At 41.0% G+C, this 23,932-nt stretch overlaps 1 pseudogene; it reads left to right on the top strand.

Moving 5' to 3' along the window:
• The first annotated feature begins 3,112 nt into the window (after positions 1-3,112).
• Positions 3,113-14,109, top strand: LOC147457151 (uncharacterized; annotated as a pseudogene).
• Positions 14,110-23,932: the final 9,823 nt, after the last annotated feature.

The following is a 23,932-nucleotide window of genomic DNA, read 5'->3' as shown; positions in this document are numbered from 1 at the left end:
TTGGACAACAGATAAAGAGTAGCAGATTTCAGTCCTTAGATCGGTCTCGCCATCCCCGTCGTCGTCGTTGATCTAGCCTAGACTTGCATCAGTCACATGCATTCAGTTTGTATCAGTTTGTACAATCAATAGAATACCACTCTCGCCGACGAGAGTGCCTGGGCCTTCAGAGGAGGGTTTTACAACGTCTCTGGTGTCGTATTTCTCTTCTCTCTCTATCTCTCAATCTCATACACTTGTAGGTACAATGTCCATTCAGTTTGTTATGATCATTCCACTCTCTCATTAAGAACGGAAGGCTCTACCTTCCATAAGAACAAAAAAGAACCTTGAGCATAGTTGGGAGCACTCATCTTGAGCAAAGTTCAAACATTCATTCCTTTGTACCTTACAGCCGGTGAGGCAATGCGAGATTTGCTAATGCTACCTATCCCAGATGCGGTCCGGTACTTTGGCAGACCATTGACCCCTCACCTTGGCCATTCCTTTGCCGTTATCGAGAGCTCCATTGCTGCCCATCATCAGCATCATTGCGATCTACATTTTCAACCGTACTCTACATGAGATATTTGATGCGTTTTTTGTGCAAATCTGCGTTTTTGCAGGTAGAACTCTGTTCTTCATTACTCTCACATCGGGAGCGCCAATCAGTCCCAGATCTACCCTCGATGGCCATCCGCAATCCCACATCAAGAAGGATCCAAGGTGCATCAAATCAGCCAGTCATCATCCGAGTCAGTAGAGTCTGTACTTGAGGTATTGCATTCCTTCAACATAATTTGAAGCTCATGATTTCGTCAGCAGATACCCGTTGCCCAGAGAATCCCAGCCCTAGCATTTTTCCTCCAAGAAGATTTGCAGCCCTGGAGTTTTTGGAGAGCCCTAGCGTTTTCCAGATCTATAGTCTTAGCGCTTTCAGCATGTCAGAATCGCCCTCAACCATGGCAATTTTCAGTAGGTAAAGATCATCAGTTTTCAGTCCTAAGAACCATCAAATTTTAGTAGATAAGCACCGATAGTTTTCAGCCATAAAGACTAGCAAGGGAAGCGTTTTCTCCTGCGTTTTCAGCCGCAGCAGATTTCATCCCATTAGCATTTTTGGACAACAGATAAAGAGTAGCAGATTTCAGCCTTTAGATCGGTCTCACCATCCCCGTCGTCGTCATCGATCTAACCTAGACTTGCATTAGTCTCGTAGAATATGTTGATTGCAGGATATGCCCAGCATGGCTGTGGCAATGGCTCACATGGAGGAGGAAACACAAGTGAGAGCTTGGATCTATTAGTAGTGATGAGTCATGCCAATAAAAATCAACCATGGAATTACATGGCAGTCATCAAGTTAAACCATGTATATATTTGCAACCATTGTTTCCTAAAAATGTTATCCACGACACTACATCTAGAGCTTTGAATTTACAAAAAAAGGTCTCGGTTTATTTCTGGACCTACCCATGTTGAGAATATCTTGTACCCTAGATTCTGAGAGGTCACTAACTACAACCAAATCAATTATGCCAAGGTTTTGAAACGGTCAAAACTTTGTCTTAGCTTTGACTTACGTAATCCATTTGTAAAATGTCAAGCTTAATCTACTCTAAGCTGAGATCCCAATATCTAAGAAAACTGGCAAGCCATGCTTAGATGCTCTTGATGAGCCATCAAATTTTTCTACAAATCCCTTGACGCTAACAATATAATAAAGCCACAAATATTAGAAAATTCTCGTCCAATCAAAGATACACGCTTATGCTTATTCTGATGTATACCATTATGCATTTTTTATTGCACGAAGACTAATTTCATGACCACATGTGTACACAACTGGGACAAGAAGTGGGCATTACCTGGAGAATGCGTTGTTGCAAAATAATCCCTTCACATAAGCTGCAAACTTTGCACAACACCTGTATGAAGCGTACATCTTCTCTGTCACTTTTTCTGTTGTCACACTGGCTCCTCTCTCTCTAGTCTTCGATAGAAGAGCCAACCATCTCTCTTCGCAAGGTTGTAAGCAAGGAGCACGCTGAGGGAGCACTGCTAAGCCTCTTTGTGGGTGATGTTGTCGGAGCAACCTTGGAATGCAGGAGATGCAAGCTACGTCATCACTCGAGAGATCCTCCGAAACATCTACTGAGCATTCTTTTCAATGAAGGAACAGTCACGGCGTCGTGACTGTTTCTTTCATTAAAATTCTTTTTTAAAATCACTTTCAATGATGTTTTACAATAAAATGTACCCAGAATTGGGCTCCCAAAATCCCAAAATACTCACGCTTACTTTAGTTTGAAAAGAAGTGAACAAGGGCATTCATTTTGTCTGCATCATGCAAAGTTTGGAAGCGCCTCTTGCATCCAACGTAGCTTCTTAGTGGTGCCTCTGCACCTGTAGCTTCTGAGTGGTGCCTCATCTGTAAGAAGCACTTGAAGTGGGCTTGAAAGTGCACTCTCTCTCTCTCTCTCTCTCTCTCTCACACACACACACACGCACACACACACACACACACACACACACACACACACACACACACACACACACACACACACACACACACACACACACACACACACACACACACACACACACACACACACACACACATACACACACACACATGTTCCGCTTGAAGTTGCACAGCTTATAAGTGGTAAGTCTCTCTCTCTCTCTCTCTCTCTCTCTCTCTCTCTCTCTCTCTCTCTCTCTCAAATGGCAATGTACATAATACAGTCATCACCATTTAGGAGAGACTATATACATTTCTCTTCTTTCTTTTGTATTTATGAGTGTTTCAAAACACAGAAATTATGCATATTTTTTAGCTATGTATTCAAAATTTTTTGTTAGTGCTTATGGGGGTGAAATAACATGAGATATGTTTATAGTTTTCTATCAGTTATTTATTAATTACATTGGTCTCTCTTTGTGTTGCTCCGCAGATACAAATGGCATAATAGGGGATTTTAGAATTTAGAATCATCACTAGGTATAATGAGCGGGGCAATGGTATTGTATTGGTTTTTAACGAGTGTTATTTGATCTATTATTATATGGTTCTTACCATTGGCTTTTAATTCATGTGTTTTTTGAATAGGTTATCTTTATTTAAGTCAACATGGAAGACGAACCATTGGCGAGCATTTATAAATGGGATGCTCATCAAGTCTCATGTTTCATTAAAGGATTATTGGGTCAAGATCGGTACACACGCAGCATACACAGAAACAATGTCAATGGAAGAAGTCTTTTGTACATGTTTGTTGCTTCATGGGAAGCTCTAGGAGTTGAAATAAGTGGACACATGTTTGCGTTGCATAGCTGGGCTCAAAGTAAAGTTGCAGAGAGAGATTAGACTTCATTGCCTAGAGAGAAGCACGTTCCAAATGATCAAAAGTCACTCACCACAATTAAATCATCCTCAATGTCACATGAGGAGGAGAAAGAAGAAAATCATTTTTCAAGTGACACCACCCTTCAATGTATGCCAGGATCCAAGACTCCAATCTTTCCAGCAACCGCAAAGGAGAAACCCTTTCTTCACGCCAATTTCTCTTTGGAGCATCGTGCATATAATAGAAACTTGGAGCAAATTTGCAGGTGGGCTAAGCAAGGACTTGGTTTATTTTCACCTAAAAAGTTCATGTATGCATACTTTGCTAAGGACAAGAAAATGAGAGAGGCAGTTGATAAGTTCATCCATCAAAAAAGAAAGACATTGTCTCCTTTGCGTAACAAGAAAGAACTAGAAGACAGTGACTACATGACAGGGTGACAAATTCTTCTCAAACTAAATTAGCATAGACGGTATATGAGGCTCAAAGCAGGGCCAATCTCACTACAAGAGGCTCTTCACATTAGCGACGCTCACACAGCGACGCTCAAAAAAAAAAATCCCGGCGTCGCTATGAGCGTCGCTATAAGCGTCGCTATGAGCGTCGCAAATTTCTTTGTAAATTTGCGACGCTCATAGCGACGCTTATAGCGACGCTCATAGCGACGCCAGCTGGGGTAAAAAAAATAACTGAGCGCGCCCAAAAACTCAGATCTCAGATCTGAGTTTTTCGGCGCCCTCAAGCAAAGAGCAGGTAACGCTCTCCCTCACTCTCTCTCTCTCTCTCTCTTTTTCTTTTACACACACACACACACACACACACACACACACACGAGGAGAGGAAGGAGAGCCAGGTATGCTCCTTCCCTCGCCTCATTCTCATGTTCCCTTCCCCTCTTTCTCTCTCCCTCGCTCTCTCTCTCACACACACACATACACACACACACATAGTGTTTTTGAGAGAGAGAGAGAGAGCGAGAGAGAGTGCAAAAACGCACACACATACATAAACAAAGAATGCACACACACATTGAGAGAGAAAAAGAGAGAGAGAGCATGCATAAACAAAAAACGCACGCATTGAGAGAGGAAAAGAGAGAGAGAACATGCATAAACAAAAAACGCACACATTGAGAGAGGAAAAGAGAAAGAAAACATGCATACGATCCAAAAAAACGCACACACATTGAAAGAGAAACTAAGGGAGCGTCGTAGGAAACTAATTAAAATTAAAAGACCTAAAGATCTAGCCGACGAGGAGTTGAACTGAAGACCTATTATTCAAGAGAGAAATGGCATAATCAATCTATCATACTTGGCATGGGTGATAGAAAGGTTATACCATTTATCTCTTTGTATTGACACACACATCCACACACGCGCACACACACAGGAAGAAGAGAGTTATAACGTCGTAGGAAACTATCTTAAAAGACGTTAAAGATTAGGTTATATGTAGACTTACATTAAATTAGATTTAGGTTTATTTTAAACTAGATTTACGTTTATTTAAGCTAGATTTAGATTTACGTTATATTAGATTAGATGCGGGTCTCCATAGACTGCGATGCCTGCATGAAGCGGGTGAAGAAAGCCCTCAATGGAATATAGGGTATTGCTGCCTTCACTCATGGTGGGCTCCGTCGATCCAAAAGTACTGGTGAAATGTCTTCAGAAGATAGGGAAGAAGGTGGATCTTCAGGGCGGCAAGAGTCACTACATCCTCGACACAATGACCATCTAGACAACCTCTAGTCATTAGACTTACGTTAAATTAGATTTAGCTTTATTTTTAGTTAGATTTACGTTTATTTAGATTTACGCTTATTTACGTTAGATTGAGTCCACGCAAGAATTACTTACGGTTTAGGGTTTAGAGTTAGACGAACAGTGAAAAGATCTACTGTGAAAAGATGTTAAGATGAAGTGAAGTGCTACAGCTAGAGAAGAGGCAAAGGGATTTTGTCCACTACATGCAGTATCATGTAGACGTGGGTGTCTAAATTTCTTGTACCCACAAATATAGGTATTGACCAATAAAGACGAGATTATAACCCGGTGGTTCTGATCTCCGTGCACCTCTAGACCGAGGTGTGCGGGGATTGGACATGACTAGAGAATGTGAGGTAAAGAGAGAGAGAGAGAGAGAGAGAGAGAGAGAGAGAGAGAGAGAGAGAGAGAGAGATAAGACGAAGAATGCCAATAGAATATTAAATTTGTTGTCCAGGTTATAAGTTTTTTATCCTCATTATGAGTAGCGACGAGGATGTGGGACCGTCCAACCGAAACACCTATCTCTCAACGAGGGTCTTATGTCCTTGTAATCAATGCAAGCATGCTGTGCGACGGACAAGACGTGTTTCTTTGCAGCACGTTCGCGAATTTGGCGAGTTCGATCCATCTATTATAGATCGAGTTGTTGCCAATTATAACTCGTCGGACTCTGACGCTGGCCAACAAGCAGCAATCTTGCAACCCAATAGACGTATTCGCAGGCGCTTTGGTCAAGCAGCATATGTGAGGCCACAAGATGTAGCCTCTGACAGCTCGAGGGATGATCATGCAGAGCACATTCCCAACGAGGCAATGTTTGAGCCCGAGATTGATGAAATGATCGAGACGATCATGGATTCAGAAAGGCTTATCTATGATGATATGAAAAGTGAAGCCGATACATCATTGTATAATGGAGCACGTATGTCTAGATTGAAAGCACTCCTGGTTCTTCTCAACATGCAGGCAAAGTTTGGATGGAGTGACACTAGCGTCACAGCGCTTTTCTGGTGATCTATTACAATTAGTTTACTTTAATAGAACTCTAAATGTATAATGATCTGATAGATTTTTACACGACTGTATCATATTTTTATGTTGTGTAGATTGCTGAAAGAGCACATTCTACCAGCTGACAATGTGATGCCAGATTCCCGAGATGAAGCAAGAAAGATTTTGCGAAACTTGGGGATGGATTACAATTCTATCCACGGTTGTCCTAATGACTGCATTCTTTTCAGAGGGGAATACACAGACATGGAGAAGTGTCCGAAATGTGATTCCGAAAGATATCGAGTAGATCTCCACGGGACAAAAATTCCACAAAAGGTTTTGCGACATTTTCCTTTGCTTCCTCACATCAAGCATTTCTTCGAATGTAAGTCCATGGCCGCCCTAGCATCATGGCATGAGGAGAATAAATCTTCGGATGGTGTGCTACGAATTCCTGCAGATTGCGCAGCCTGGAAACATATAGATGGAACATGGTCGGATTTTGCCAGGGAAGCTCGAAATTTGCGCTTAGGCCTGGCTATGGATGGCGTAAATCCATTTGGTCAAAGATCAACATCTTACAGTGTATGGCCCGTTGTCATCGTCAACTACAACATTCCCCCGTGGTTGACTACGAAGAAGGGGCACCTATGGCTAAGCTTGATTGTGCTAGGGCGATATAAAGTGGGGAATATGGATGTGTATCTTCGTCCACTATTGGAAGAGCTACAACAATTGTGGATTGGCATAGAGGTGGTGGATATGAGCCGACACACAGGACGACGGAATGCTTTGATCAGAGGTATTCTAATGTGGACCATGCATGACTATCCCGGGCTAACAGAATGCTCAGGTGATCTATTGACACTCCTCTCTCAGACACTGTAAATCTTGTTTTTTCCCATAGTTGATCTATTATCATGTGTATACATGCAGGGCTTCAAACAAGCGGATACAGAGCATGTGTCACATGTGGACCTAGACTGAATGCACGTAGGGCACCCTCACTGAAGAAGCAAATCTACGAAGGTCATCAAGCGTATCTTCCGGAGAATCATGTGTTACGCGACGGCTTTTTGGGAAGAGAGCCACCAAGGATGTCTGCACAAGCATGGTTAGAGCAGAAGGAGATGTGCGATGACGGATTGCCTCCAGGGATGAAGAGACTATCTCTATGGTACGAGTTACCATACTGGCCCCGACTCGTGATCAATCACTTGCTCGATCCAATGCACATATTTAAGAATGTGGGTAATCTACTATGGGACCATTTGACCGGCAAGAAAGATACTTTGGGAGCCAGAGTTGACCTTAGAAATGTGGATCGTATGGAGCAATATTGGCCGCAAATAGCGTCTGATGGATCGATAAAACTTCCTAAAGCACCATGGATTTTCACAGGAGCCCAAGAACGCAAAGTAAAAGAGGCCATTCGATCTTTGCGGACCCCCACTGGCGTAATGCACTCGCTCCGAACGTGTTTTACTAAAGAAGGAAAGCTTACCGGTTTGAAGTCACACGATTGGCATAAAATGTGTCAGGTACGTTCATAGTGGACTTTAATATCATTGCATAAAATGTGGACTTTAATATCATTGCTGCACATACTTTACAGTTTATTTTACCGGTTGCCATTGAGGGATGTTTGTCTCTCGACATCCGTAACACAATCTACAAACTTGCAAAGCTGGTGCAATGGATCTCACAAAAGGAGATCGACGTAGACTCCATACCATTCGCCAAACTAAATGCTGCGGAGCTTGTGTGCATGTTTGAGAAACATTTTCCTACTACAATGCTAACCATTCAGGTGCATCTTCTTATTCACATAGTTGATGAGGTGGAAATAGCTGGCACAGTTCATTCCAGATGGATGTTCTTCTTAGAGCGTTTCATGAAAACGCTTAAGGGATATGTGCGTCAAAAGGCACGTCCGGAGGGTAGCATGGCAGAAGGTTGGTTGGTATCAGAGTCCCTAGTGTACATTGGAGAGTGGCTAGACGGATTTGATAAATCCCGGGACACGCTATGGCGAACCATAGATGATGAGCGCATATCTGGGATTGTCATGTGCAATCTCGGTGTTGAGAAGAAGATGACGGAAGATCTAGAGGCTAAAATCAACCGATTTTGCATGCTTCACAATCCAGTGATGCAAAAGTGGATTTCACAATATGAGGATGCAAAGCAAGAGCGACAAAGGGCACGAATCGAGTGGAGACGGGGAAGACGACCACCGATGCACTATCCAGCGGTTCTGGAGAGCCTACCAACCTTCATGAGCTTAAGATGGTTGCACAACCAATTGAAAAGCACACAACAATGCGGTGACGAAGTGACTGAAGAAGAGTGGGAGTACTCTCGGGGTTGCGCGACCAAGGTAAGTTTGCAATGTACGACTAGCAAGTGACTTTATTTATAAACGTTTGAACGGACACTCATAATCTTTGTTCGTTGTAGTATAAGTCATACACAGCAGCATGGTGTAAAGGTCGACATTTTAGGGTGGAACGAATCGACAAAAAGCGTTTTACTCAAGATTGTGGAATCATGGCAAAATTTGAACAGTCTAGTCGACGACGTTCCTCTGATGCAGATCCCGTGGTGGCGGAACTCACTTACTTCGGCACGCTGTAAGAGATTTTGAGGATCGATTACAGAGGATTTTTTGTCGACTTGTTCGACGTGCAATGGTTCAAGATAATCATGGAGGGTCGAAACGCTACTGTGCGTAGAGGAGAGTCTGGTTTTCTTGAGGTGGATTCTACTAAGAAATGGACTGACCTAAGAGACACTTTCGTACTACCCGAGCATTGTGAACAAGTAAGTATATAAATAGTTAACATCCCCCTTTTACAAGTTATGTGCTTGAAAGCTCTCATGTAAGTTATGTGGCTCTGGCAGGTAGTATTTCATCCTACAAAGTCTACATCAAACTGGTGGTACGTCATAGAGGTAGCCCCTCATAGTGCAAGGACGTATGAAGGCTACCATGTGCCAATCACAACGACATCAATGGAGGAGATTAGAGAAGATGCTCAATCAGAAGCCGCTGCGGTGGTGCCAGACGAGCATCAAGATGCTACTACTCTATATGGGGTGCATGCAGAGGAGCTACAAAATGAAACAGAGGATATGTGTTTAAACGGAGAGCTCTATATAGATATAGGAAGTTATGCTGAGTTATGCGAGGATGAGAGAGAGATCTCTTAAAGCCACAAATATTGTATTTGAACAATTTTGCTCCGTGCTGTAAAAGCTCTAGCTCTCTAAGTAGCTTCCATGGTGTGTAACGCTCTTTTCTACTCGCGCTCACATCTTTTGATTGAAAATTCTGAGTTTTCGACTTGCCTCTTCTACCACTCGATTCATTGCGTCATTGTATTTATATGCGTCATTACGTCATTGTATTTAATGGTCTTTGCGTCATTGTCTACTCTATTCATTCAATATTAAGTTTAAATATTCGTGTGTTTAATGCAGGTATGGATGATGAGGAGTTTCTTTCTTCTTTGTCACCGCAGCAGAGACAGTGGTACGTGGAGCGTCATCGCTCTGGCCCATCATCGCGCGTTCCTACACCATCCGCATCTCCCTCTCTTTCGGAGCATTCGGCGCGCTCCGAAGCTTCGGCGTCGACGAGACGAGCGTCACACTCGTCTAGACACCGGCGCTCTAGTGGTGGCGGTGGCGGTTGTTGTGGGGATTGCGCCACCGATGCCTCCACACCGCCTCGTGTTCGACGAGGCTCTTTACCCTCCCCTTCTTTGCCCGCCCCCACACCAGTCACAGCATCGCCGTCTACGCCAGGTTTTGCACGGCTGACTGTTCCTAGAAGCTACATACCTCTACCTACTCCGCCAGGAGCCACCCCACTCGACACTCCTCGCTTCGGCGCCCAGACGCCGATGGAGACACCTGACGTCCGTACCCCCATCGACACGCCGCTAGAGACCCCTGCCGGGACACCCAGGTTCACGCGTCACCAGCCAGAGGGCTTGCCTTACTCCGTCGACATCAGCGGCGGCATCATCATGGATGATGACGACAAGAAGGTGATCTCGCGCATGCGTGGTCTTTGCTCTCAGCTGTTTAGACACTATATACTAAACAAATGGAGTGAAGTACCAAGTGATTTAAAAAACAGAGTCATCAGCATACTTCATGATGAGTTTCCCGTTCCAACACGGGATCAGCGCTTCAATGAAGACCTGATGAAGATTCGAATGCGCGAATACTGCAAACACAAGCGTTCCGAAGTGCAAAAAGCAATCAAGAATGGGTGGAATAGGCCAGATTGGCTGGCCAAAGAAGATTGGAAGAATGCGAAGAAAGCAGCGCGCGAGAATCCCGACAAGTGGAAGCAACAAAAGGATGCAGCCAGAGCGCGAGTAGAGGCAGGGAGCTCGCACCACTTGGGGAGCGGTGGATGGGCATCATTTGAGGCCGATTTTGTAAGTCTTTTCACATTGCTCTTTATGCATGTTCGATAGTTTAGGGTTTATGAGTTTTTTAGTTCTAACATAATGAAATCTTTGTATGTTTTGACAGTGGTCGATGACAGGACGTGATCCCACACCGTACGAGCGCGAGTACGCAGGCAGGAAGGGCTTAAACGCCCTGATGGACATTCTCAGTTCTCGCGGTGGCATGGTTAGTATTAGGGTTTACTCTTTTTTATTTTTTGTATTGTTTTATAAATGTCGTTATATGTTTATATTTACTGAAAACTGTCTTATTGTCTTTTTTTGCAGAATCCGACAGATACGCCGCTTGGACGCGATGAAACGTCTGATTAGACGACGTCAGTTTAGCCGTAGCTAGATAGCATTAGTTTAGGGTTTCTCATAGCTTATGTATCATGAGACGGATTTTATACGTCTTTTTGAACCATGTATATTATTACATTTGTCACCGCAATTCCTTTTGCCAATCAATTCTTTATGCCTATGATGTTGTACAATTGTCATTATTACATTTGCCAATCAATTCAGTTTGTCTATGATGTGTACAATTGTCAATTTTGCAAACAATGCGTCGTGTGGGTGACTATTTTGGGTCTATTATTTATCTTTGCACTTTTTTTAAAAAGTGAATCAAGTACAATATGGTTGATGGGTGGCAGGGCATTCAATGCCCTGCCACCAAAAAAATATTCTCTCAGGCGTCGCTATAAGCGTCGCTATTTATGGCTCTGTAGCGTCGCTATATGCGTCGCTATACTCTTCTGTGAGAGCGTCGCTATCTGCGTCGCTATGAGCGTCGCTATATAGCGACGCCTATAGCGACGCAGATAGCGACGCTCTCGTAGCGACGCTTTTAGCGACGGTTATAGCGACGCCGGGGGTTATAAAAACCCAGTGTATTTTCGTCGCTAAGAGCGTCACAAGAGCACACAACCTCTTGTAGTGTCTTTCCAAACACTAGTAAAGGCAATCATATGTCAAAGGAGGAGCTTCACTGGGAGATATCAAGAGAAATCACTGAAGGTGAAAAATTGGATGCAATAATAGTCAATTTGGATAGGGAAGATGCAAGCCAAGGAAATGATAGCGAAGCCTTGCATACACCAACCGTGCATGATGTTTGCTATGTTCCAGCAAGTATATTACAAGAGAAGGTGACTATCATGGGATCATCCAATATCATATTAGAGGAGAGTATCCAATGTAGATGTGGATTGTTTCTTCAAGGTATGCCACAACAGTTTTGCTTTATTCCATTTCTTGATGCAAACACAAAGCAAGTTGGCATAGGAGTAGTTCTTTCAAAGCTAAGTGGTGGAAATAAGTATGACCAATGGAGGGTTTAGATTGAATCAATCAATCATGATGCCATTGAACTTCATATTCCCAGAAGCCTCGTACAAGTATCATCATTAAAAATTGTGAGTAATGATTGAGTTTATGTTGTGTCATTTGATATGGTTATTTTTGGACTGATTAGTAACTCACCTTGGTATATTTGAATCTAGGTACAAGTGATAGAAGTTCTAGTTGTGTATCTAAGTATGAATGAGAATAAAACAACTTCCAAAGAGTTGATAAGAATGTTTTCTTATACTTTTTAATTTTTTGCTTAGTTTTTTGTGACATCTCTTTAGGTACAACCTTGCAAGGATACAAGTCTTTCCTCAGTTTTACAAGAAATGTCTAGTGTCAATTCAACTATAGAAGGGAAGAAAGATAATTGTGAAGTTCAATTGGAGGTTGGTCAATTACATAATATTTAAATATCTTCTTAGAGGAGTTTCTTATGTATTAATTTTGTGCTCTCAAGGAAAATGGCACTCCAAACAGGGCCTTCACTTACTTGGAACCAACAAATTTGTCTCCTGAATACGATTTGGGACATTCAAGACATGTATTTGTAGAGTGTGTTCTTGAACTTATCTCCATGAATACTAGAGTAATTTATTTACATGTTTTCATAGGTGACAAATATTTTGCATGGATCATCCTCACATATGAAATCAACCTCCTCTTTCACAAAAGCTGATACTTGGGACTCAAAGATGCTTGATCAAGTTTGTATAACCAGCATCTGGCCACCTCGGGGGGTTCACTATGTGTAAAACTACCATATCACGTGCGTTCCATACATGTTTGTAAAACCACTTATCTGTAAATTTTGCTAGGAATATAATGTACCCGTTTCTTTTAAAATCTGTAAGTTTTTTTCAAATTTGAAAAAATAACGTCCTTTTGTATATATATTTCTGTAAGTTTTAAGAACTTTAAATACCCTTCTGTTGAACTTACGTGATAGGTTACATTTTTCTTAGGTGACCTCCCCGGGGTGGCCACTAAGATGTTCTTCACTCGTACCGCATTTTGTTTTCAATAGAAGTTTTTTCTTCAAAGCTGAATGGCCAAGGCACTGGGACTCCAAACAAGCAAGTCAAAGAGGTACTTTAAAGTTATTGGAAATTCAAATACATCACATTGTAGTATATTTTACTTACACAAACTAAGTATACTTTAGTAGATCAATGTTGTGGCAAGTAGATCACCTTTGAGTGCAGGATTTTGCATTGATTTAGAAAACACCGCCGATGAAAACAAAAGAGTAACACTTCTTAAACCAATTTTGAGCAAGCAAAAACATATGCTTTTCTAAGTTTGAAAGTTTATTTATTTTTTATTGTAGCATACATAGAAAATGTTTGACTTGACCAAGCCCTCTGAAGACCATTCTATATCTATCATACACAATTTTGTGAGACTACCTTTGGTATATTTTCTGAGTATTATGGTAATTATAAATGTTCTAGTTATTTAATGTAAGTTTATGTGCAGGCTGCAAAGCATCCCTTGGAAAATGATGAGGAGAGTGATACAGAGCCATTTGAAATGGTACATTTACCACACTTTAAGTATTTAAATGTCTATATGTTTGTTTCAACTTGAGTATGTCTTTCATGATGATGATAACCCCATCAACAATGCACAATATAAGAAGCAAAAAGTTGCTTGTGTGAGTAAACTATAATTGGTGAGTGTCACAAAATCATTGACATGAATACTTTAATGCTATGGTTGTGTGGTAGTTCATTGATATACTTGAATGCTATAGTTGTGTGGTAGTTCGTTGAATTTTTTGCTTTGGTCCTATTGCTAGGGAAAAAACAAAACAAAGAAGAGCGTTCCCTTGAAAAAGAAAGTATGTTTATATCACTAACTCTTTAATAAATATATGTATTCAACTTACATCTTACATATTAACATGTTTTAATAAGTTCATAAGGATGTTTCCAACAAGCAACCATGTAGTACAACTATTGTCAAGACAAATGGAACTTCAAAGAGGGAGAGAAAAGTCCCTGCAAGATACAAAGAGGACTCTTCTAAAGTATATTACCATTAACTTGTTTATATTTATTCCCTTGAGCTCATTAACAAAATTTATGTGACTTATTGATTTTGTAGATTCCAATTGCTCGGAAGATGAACATGAATGTTTCTCGTCAAGGAATCAAAACACTAACTCATGTATGTGAATTCATGTATACCTAGCGTTGGGCCTTTTGTAAATGTCAAAGAACATATACTTTAAGTTTTTTTGAGCTAAAGATTTACTTGATATGTGGTTGATTGCTGGTTGTAATAGATCAATAACATAAATCAATCAACAAGGAAGCCATTGCTTTGAAGCTTATGGGAGAGGACAACGTAGACTTGATGACTTTTTGAAAGAAATTCAAGAGAAAACTCCTAAGGGATCATTTGACTTTAAGAAATCTCACGAAGGACTCGAGACATTAGATGTTTTGGTGAGTTGAGCATTCCAATGCAAGAAAGTGAAGCTTGCTAAGGACAAAGGAGAAGACATTGGTCAAGACGAAGTTGAAATACTTTAGATTTAGCTTCACTAGCAAACTCTTATTGGGATGATACTTGCAATTTTGGGATGTTACTCTCTTTTTTGAGTTTTTGTTATTTAAATATATATCCAACAAGTATGTTCCTTGTAGTAGACAAGCCACTTTTTGTGAGACATGTCTCGAGAAGATTTTGTGATTGTTTATAGTTTTACTACTTGATCTCATATTTTATGAATATGAATCAAATATAACTAATTTGTAATAAATGCGAGCAAAAAACATGTCATATGTATATGTGATAGAAGTATTGTGCAACACCATTTATGCTCTTGATCTTTTCAAAGCTCTTTTTTGCTCAATGTAGAAGACTAAGCATTATGTATAAAAAATTTATAACTTGAACTATCCCAAAGTATATGCATGTATCAATCAGGATATACAAATTTTGGATCATATTCAATATGATATATCGAGGTAGCAACATATTTTCTTTGAAACAAACTAAGAGAATTTTTTTATTGTATTTAATAGAATTTTTTCATCATGAATTTTTTCTATCTAGAGCAAGAATTCACTAGTGAATATTTTCATAGAAGATTCCTTTTTTTCATCGCTGTAAAAAGTATCAATAGAAAAAAAATAGCGTTGACATACTCACGGTGCCGTGACTGATTATATCCCAATTCTAATGAAAAAGACAAAATTGTCACTGAAAAAAAGAGTTTCAACATCACTTTTTATAGAATGAAAAACTGTTTTGAGTAGCGAATAATTTAGCATGCATCAAATCTTGGGCACCGAGTGCAAACATGGTAAGAAATATTATAGGCATGAAAAATTTACATTATAATTAGAGAAACGTTATGCTAAAGAATGAATAATAAACATGAAAAATATATTTTGGCTACAAAAAACTTATGGCATAAAAAATATGCATGTAAAAAAATAGCAACTATTAATATTTATAGCATGAAATATGCTAAGTGGAAAAAATCTTCATAAAGAAATGAGTCATTTTTCATAGGCATAAGCGTAAGAATGGTGACAGGTATGAAAGATTTATATTATAATTAGAGGCTAGATAGTGAATAATCCTCATGGGAAAATTCTTTTGAATGCAAATATTATATGCAGGTATAAAAAATTAGAGGCTAAATAATGAATAGTCCTCATGGGAAAAAATTTATGGGTGCAAATATTCTATGGTATTAAAAATGTACATGCAAAACATTACAGGGTATTAAATTTTATAGCATGAAACATTGTTAGGCATGAAAAATTATCATTGTCAAAATTACTAGTTTACATATTAGAGCGGAAATGATTTCCATGAAAAAGCTAGTTCTAGTCTAATAAATAGATAGAAAATACTATATACATGTGAAAAAATAAGCACTATCAATGCTCATTGGGTGATATATTTATAGGTACAAATATTATACATGTCTTTTTGCATGGATCAGGTGCGAATATTTCACCCTTAGTGCATTGGCGAATTTAATGGCATAGATATTTCATCACAAGCGTTATAAAAATTGTGCATAGAAAAATCGCTTTTGCTAGTGAAACAACAAATCTACACTCGTCGGACTTTTTCTAGTTGATAGTAGAAAATGGATAGAAAAAGTGCCATTTTTCTCAAGTTGAGAAAAAGTCTAAAACTTGTAGTGCAATATATCTTCATTGTACAGACCCAAATCAACACCATCCTCATGACCAACATTGCTGCTTTGGAAGACTCTAGCGGCGGCAGCGATGCTAGAGTGGCAATGAGAGAGACCACCATGCTTGTTCATGGGAAGCAAGAGTTGGTCCTGCAAGGCCGATATCTGTGTCTGCCGCTAACATGAATATATAGCTGGGCAGCTATATAATGCACCTAAAAATTGCGAGATGGAGTGCATCCACGTTATCGACCACCATCTACAAATAACTGGAGGGCAAGCACAGAGAACTAGGCAGGAGATGAACTGTGTGTAGTATTGTGGGTAGATCTCTTGTGTGCCTTACGAGCTTAATGTCTGTGTGTGTGTGTGTGTGTGTACGTAGGTATGTGTGTGTGTGTGTGGGAGCTGAGAGCTAAGAGAGAGAGAGAGAGAGAGTTGCTGTGTGGAGGGAAGGAGATGCACTTCAAGTAGAATGGCGGAGATCTACACCGCTGGCTATGAAGAGGAGTTACCAGTCGCCGGGCATTTTTTTGGACGTGGACTCGTAGTGGAGCGAGTCCAGGTCTTGTTACCCACCTTTTATTCTTCACTGCATCCTGCCACCACGAAGACCCACTGCACCGGTGCATGAGGATCACCTCCTCGCTTGAGCATCAGCCCCACCCCCTCGCCGTCATGGATCTTAGCTATAGATATGATCTCAATAGGAGTTAAAGGAGTTTTTAAACCTTGGTTACCTTATCATGAAGTAGGGTTGTCTTCAGAACTGTCGTGATAATATTACTAATAATTACATTAAATTTATAATATAGTTATTAGAAGAACAAAAACAAATATTGTATAAGAAGGCTACACCTATCACTAATGAAACGACATTATTTAATCTACGTGACTCTCTCTCTGTGCGTCGTCTTCTCTATCTCTCTTGTGTGTAACCTCTACATGGTATCATCGCAGACTAAGGGGAGCCCTCACACACAGCAAGCAAAGGGCCACATTCCAGCGCCTGCCTTCAAGGCTAGCACGTGAGCATGCAAACAGAAAAAAGAATAGAGATCGTCTCTTATGTAAATCTGATCGTAAGTAGAACAATTTATCGCTGTAAATCTCTTGGCGCAGAAAAAAAGGTAGCCGACCTCTTGGTGCAGAACACGAACCACCCATCCCTTGGCGTTGATTCATTTTCATGAAGCAAGAAAGTTGGTATACCCTTTACAGTACTGAATTTGCAATCTTGCTATAAAAAGATTAAAGCACTTAACCTTTCAATTTACAAATCAGTTTTGTAAAAATGGCTCAGACTAGCGGAACCTACAAGGTGGAAAAATTGAATGATAAAAACTATCAACCATGGCGTATGACCATGGGGATAATCATGGAGAAACAAGACCTCCTTAAAATGGTTGATGGGACAGAATTATGCCCTACCCAAACTAGCCCCGCAACGGCGGCTAACACCACAGCCATCACTGACTTGGAAAAATTAGACTCCAGCGCACGCTTGGAGCTACTCCTTCACATGGAGGATCCCTTAAAAAATCCGTGCGAACATTGACCACTTCACGTGAAATATGGCTCCGTCTTCAGGAGACGTACGAACACAAGGATGTTGCGAGCCAAATAATGAGCTTAAGAAAACCTAGTGAATCTTACACTAGGTGACGACCAAGATATTTCTAAATTTGTGGAGTCTTGGCGCCTCTTGCTCGATGAGACCGTACTCTTGGGCGTTGACCTTTCTACAAGTGTTCAAGCAATGTTACTCTTGGCCGCTTTACCATCCTCATGGCAACCTTTCATCACCACATGCACCACCGCTCGTCTTTTCCTTCTCGCTCTCATTCCCGTTGTCAGGAGTTTTTTGGAGCAAGGGATTGCGCATATGTACATATACATGCATGGTGCATCAAATAACGGATTGCCCATTTTCCTTAGCCAGGTGGTTATGTGGGGCCCACATGTGTACAGGTAGGACAACATGTACATAGTGCAGCGATTTTCACTATTATCAATACTAGTGTGTTTTTTCTACAATAAGGAGGAGTTGGTAGCGCGTAAAACTTCTTGAGGAAGCTATCCGCGGGCCGACGACGTGAGGTCAGCAGGTGCGTCAGATGGCATCTAGTGGCGTCAGGAGGGCGAACGAGGTCAATATTTGCACGCGGATGAGGACAGACACAACGTGGGTGTTTTCTGGTGAGAGTTATGCAGAAAGGTCATCATTAGGACCACTTTTTGGGGCCACTTCACGTGGTGGCGAGATGCATTATTGGAAAAAAGCTGAGTGCCAGGTGTGCGGATGATGCAAAAAGGTGACAACTATGCACTGCGAGGTCAGTTTTTGGCCTGTTCGGGGTCCGTTTGAGGTCATCTAAAAGGCCAAGGGTGCCCAACTAAAAAAGCTAAGTGTGGGAACTGAAAAAACAGAGAGAAGACCAGAAAAAAACGTGGAGAAGAGAGGAGGAACAGCCGCAGGTGTGTTTTTGCTCATTTTGGAGCCTGTTTTGGCCGTAAACTGCTCATCCGAGGTCGGATTTGAGCACTTTGACATTGTAGACTGGGGTTTTGGGCCGTTCCGAACGCGATGGCGCTGTCCATTTTTCCAAATTCCTCACTCTTTTCCTACTGTTTTTCTGTGTAAGTTCCTCCTATGAGCGAAGTTTCTGCTCCCGTTTGTGATTGTATCTGGCTTCTTTTACCCATATTGTGTGAGCTATTTGCCCCATTGGTGTTGGCCCAAGCTCAATTGTATCTAAACATCAGAAATTCTCCTCTTTTGAGCTGAGTTTTTTGGATGTGTGTGTGTGTGTGTGTGTGTCTATGTGGAGTGGGCAAGTGGATAGTCTCTCTCCTCTCACTCCAGAGGTGTGTTCCCTGTCTCGGCCAGGTGTGTTGTGTAAGCCGAGTGGTGCCCCATAGTGTGTGTGTATATCCTTCCAAGAGTGTGTGTCGGATCGTTATAGAGGCACTGTGTGTGTTTTCATCCCGCTCACACCGTCATTCTCCAAGAGCACACCTTATGCAATACCATCATCAATACTCCTACCACATCCACCATGGCCATGTTTGCACGTCAACATCGCCCACGTTATGGTCAATCTCGAACTTGCCCTAACTATCGAGGTAGCTGTAATCCTAATCCTAATTCTACCTCACATCACTCTCACTCTCGTCCTTCATCCTCGCATCCTTCCACCACAACATCAAAAACCACCCGCCCTGGCTTTCGCCTCAACAAATCATTTTGCAAAATATGCTCTAAATCATTTCACCGCACCTCTGATTGTTGGCATAACACACATGGTAATAACCGTTCCCACGATCAGGCGCATTGTGTCTCTGACCCTCATGCACCCTCCACTTCATACAATACTCCAATTCACTCTCTTCCAAACTCCGATAATGAGTCCGATGAAGGCGCTCATCTCGCTTTCATGGCCACTCATGACTATGACATCAATAGCAATACCACTTGGATTCTTGATACATGTGCTACATGCCACCTCACCTTCAACAAATCATGGCTTCATAATTATCACTTGCTTTCAAATTCATTCAACATACACTTTGGTAATAATGAGTTTCGTTCCGCAAAAGATGTCGGCACAATCAATGTCGAGATCTCTGATGGTAATACCATTTCCATTGGTGATGTTTATTATGTCCTTATCTTGCTAAAAATCTCATTTCTGTTAGCAAACTAACTTCTATAGGCACATCCATTGAGTTCTTCCATGATCATTGTTTAATTAAACATTCTTTACCAAGTGGTCGCACTTATGTGGTTTCATGTCCGAAGATATGACGCCTCTACCTTCTAGGGAGTTCTCCCATAGTACATGAAGTTCACTCGGCTACACATCATGTAAATGATGATCACAACACACTCCCATGGCATTATCGCCTAGGACATGCCAATGTACGCACAATGCAACACATGGCAAGACACCATCTTGTAAAAAACTTTCCATTTTGTTCTCATAGCACCATTAGTTTATGTGAAGGTTGCATTCATGGAAAATTTGCACAGCAGCCCTTTCCACACCACCATCCACGCACTACTACTGCATTACAACTTGTTAATACTCATTTGTGTGGGCCTCTCCAAAAGTCTCTCACATCACACAAATACTTCATAACATTCATCGACGATCACACTCGTTTCACCATTATTTCATTTTTAAAAGAAAAGTCAATGCACGCTGTTTTTCATGCATTTACCGCATATCATTCACTCGTGGAAAATCAACTTAACACACGCCTCAAAGCACCTCAATCTAACAATGTTTCTGAATTCAAAAACACACTTTTCCGTCATGACTTCACCAAACATGGCATTGTTCATCGTTTTACCATTCCTGCTAATCCACAACAAAATGGTTTAGCTGAACGTAAAAATCGCACTTTGCTAAATTTTGCACGAGCAATGCTTAGTGTAGCGGCACTTTCGCCTAGCTATTGGCAAGAAGCCATTACCAATGCATGCTACCTTCAAAACCATATACATCATTGCTCCATTGATGCCATTCCTTATACATTATGGTTTGGTCGTGCACCTGATCTATCTAACCTTCGTGTTTTTGGATCCATTGTCTATGGTTATGTCCCTACCGAGCATCGTTCAAAATTACAAAGCCATGCCATAAAGGCTTTATTTGTGGGATATGGTGAGCCTCATGGAGTCAAAGGTTATCACTTATATGATACCTCACGCAATCGATTCTTTTTTTCTCTCTCACTTATTTTTGATGATGCACCACTCCTATCCACAAGTCCTACACTCACTCCTTACATTCAAAGTTCAATACCATCCACTTCGCTCACCCCTCAAAATTACATTCATTCATCATTACATGATACACCCTCCACCTTAGTACAATATCGGGTCCCCTTGCTTGATCCTTTTGTGACTGTCGGTGCTCTACCACATCCCACCGCACCACCTCCTCCTCTTCCACTTCTTCCACTTCCTCTTGCTGCCCTACCACCTCCTACCATTGTTGCTCATCCCATTACTCCACTTCAACCTGCAATACAAGAACCTACCTCTTATCTTACCGTTGCTCCAAGGGCCTCTCGCACCCTTTATCATTCACCTAGCCGGCGCTCACCATCACCCAATCCTATTACATCTCACTCCTTACCCTCCACCTCAGCCCCTACTACATCTTGTCATTCTCCTTTACACTCAGCCTACTTACGACTTCGTGATTAAGATGCACCTCCACCCACCTCTCCAAACTCTCCTTCCACCTCCACATCAGTCAATCCATGTCAATCACCAAGTTCTCCTCGTACCCACTCTCTCACTGACCTATATGATGCTACATCTCGCCTTGATGCACTTCTTGAAGAGTATTTTTCTCCTACATGTCCCACTACACTAGCCCTATTTTCCATTGATTCTAGTGATGCTGATGCTTTTGTCTCTGGTGATGATGAGACACAACCTTCTGTTGTTGATGCTCTTCATGGTCCTGAAGCCTCTCATTGGCGTGATGCTATGCAATCTGAGCTTGATTTATTATCTACAATAAAACCTGGTCACTTGTTCCTCTGCCGCTTGGTCGTAAAGCTGTTACATGCAAATGGGTCTTAGGACGCAAGTATAACCCTCATGGCTCCATTGCCCCTATAAAGCCCGTCTAGTTGTTCGTGGTTCTAGCCAAGAACCTGGCTTAGATTACAATGAGACTTTTTCACTTGTTTTACGTATGACTTCTCTACATGTTCTACTTGCTTTGGCAACTTTACTTGACTTGGAGTTGCATCACCTTGACGTCATCACCGCTTTCTTTCATGGTGATCTTATGGAGGATATCTACGCTACAAATACCTGGCTATGAGTCTATAGCTTTGTTCGAATTCATATGCAAGCTGCTTCGGTCCCCCTATGGTTTAAAACAATATTCTCGCCAGTGGTATCAAAATTTTAATGCTTTTCTCCTCTCTCGAGGATTTACACGTCTAAAAACAGATAACATATATACACGACACATCAACTCACAAATATTAATAGTTGCATTATATGTTGATGACATTGCCTTACTAGGTTCTAGTTCTGAAATTATTACTCATGCTAAATTTGAAATACAATCTGCTTTTAAAATCACAGATTTAGGTCCACTCACATATTTTCTAGGTGTCCAAGTATATCGTGATAGAAAAAAGGGCACATTAATTTTGCATCAAAAGAAGTTTGTTCAAGAGATATTGGAACATTTTGATATGTCCACATGTGCACCATCTCCCACAACCATGCCTATAACTTGTAAACTCACTACACAAGATAGTCCTACTCATGCCACTGAAAAATGCACATGAAAAAATATCCTTTTGCATCTGGCATTGGTAAAACACGCTACTTAGTTCAAAGCACACATCCATACATTTTCTATGCTATCAATTATCTATCACAATTCATGCACAATCCAGGACTACGTCATTGGAAAGGTTTTAAAAGAGTTCTTTCTTACTTACAACATACTAATGATTATGGCATATGCTACTACCGCAATCAATCCTCTAGTCCTACCATCTCTCTTGAAGAATGGTCCGACTCAGATTGGGGGGGAAATGCGGATACTCGCAGGTCTACTTCTGGTTTTGTATTCATGATTGCAGGTGGTGCAGTTTCTTGGAACTCGAAAAGACAAAATGCAGTTACTCTATCATATGCTGAAGGTGAACATGTAGTTGTATCCCTAGCAACTAAAGAAGGCATGTGGCTAGGAATGTTGATAGAGGAACTACAAATGATTCCAAGACCATCTCTTAAAATCTTTTGTGATAATATTTCTTGTATTTACTTAGCAAGTAATCATAAGCACTCTAAAAGAACTAAGCATGTGGATATGGAGTTTCATTTTATTAGGGAACTTGTAGAAGCAAAGAAGCTGACGCTTGAACATACTCCAACAACTACGATGTGGGTGGACTTCCTGACAAAGCCTCTACCAGCTGACAAGCATGATCTTTGCAACACAAAAATTGGCCTATTCAGGCTTCACAAAGTTAATCTAATTAAGGGGGGATGTCGTGATAATATTACTAATAATTACATTAACTTTATAATATAACTTTATTAGAAGAACAAAAACAAATATTTTATAAGAAGGCTACACCTATCACTAATGAAACGACATTATTGAATCTACGCGACTCTCTCTCTTTGCGTAGTCTTCTCTATCTCTCTCTGTGTGTAGCCTCTACAAGAACAATTCTGACAGAAACATTGAAAGATGTTGAGGCTATCATATCTACTCGATCTATTGATAGATGAACAATTTGTAGATTGTTTCAGACTGCCTAATGAATTCCAATGCAATGGAATCAAGCCAGGTTGCAAGGTCAAGAAGGGAAGAGAAGGGTTTGAAGTAACAAAGAACATAGCTTGCTTGCAGCCCGCGCTTCTCATTACCTAGGGAAGAAAAAGCTCTTTGCTAGGGTGTCATATTGTGTATTGATAACAATTACAGCTTGAATCTTTGATGCTTTTGTTGCACTCTTGTACAGAAGACTTTCAGGCAGTTGTATCTGTATTCAAGTGCTTGTAATAAGGAGAGGACTTGATTTGTGTGGCGTTGTATATAGTCAAAGAGAGGAATCACATTCGAGGGGCCGAAGGTGAAAGCTGAGTGTGCAAAGCTTTGGACATTGATGGAAGGAGGAATATAATCACAGATGTTCACGAGAAAGGCAAGATTGTTGCTTTTGTTATTGCTCTGATTAAACAGATGTGAGCTCCATGGAGATTGATGTAGCCATTGCAGGGGTATGAGAAGAGGTTTTGTGTGTAATTCTCATATCCTTCACTAATATTAGGAGAAAGAGGGGGACACATCCCCA

This window comes from Adiantum capillus-veneris, chromosome 5 (assembly GCF_014529385.1).
Source record: "Adiantum capillus-veneris isolate H3 chromosome 5, ASM1452938v2, whole genome shotgun sequence".
NCBI classification, from domain to species: Eukaryota; Viridiplantae; Streptophyta; class Polypodiopsida; order Polypodiales; family Pteridaceae; genus Adiantum; species Adiantum capillus-veneris.
Note: the sequence above shows the minus strand (reverse complement) of the source record. Positions and strands in the feature narration are given on the sequence as shown.